The following is a 322-nucleotide window of genomic DNA, read 5'->3' as shown; positions in this document are numbered from 1 at the left end:
GGCGAACCGCTCGAGGATTTTACCGTCGATATTACGTGCTTTTCATCGTCGGCAGATTAAATTACGTAATTGCTATCATTCTTTGATGTTGGGAGCGATTCGGATGAGTCTTGGAAAGAGATTTCCGGTAAAAAAGAGAAAGAAAAGGTTTCGAAAAAGGTATATCTATGCATTATATAAAGACGTGCCTATGAATGTTTTTTACATTTGGAACATTCGGATATTTAATGGAACGTATAATTGTTCGAGAAACTATCACCAGTAAATAATGATCTATGTGATTTTGCATGATAATGCCATATGTTGGCTCAGTTTGAACTCG

Source organism: Mycetomoellerius zeteki, unplaced genomic scaffold (genome assembly GCF_001594055.1).
Source record: "Mycetomoellerius zeteki isolate Tzet28-1 unplaced genomic scaffold, Tzet1.0 scaffold159, whole genome shotgun sequence".
Classification (NCBI taxonomy): domain Eukaryota; kingdom Metazoa; phylum Arthropoda; class Insecta; order Hymenoptera; family Formicidae; genus Mycetomoellerius; species Mycetomoellerius zeteki.
This window is presented reverse-complemented; position numbering follows the sequence as displayed.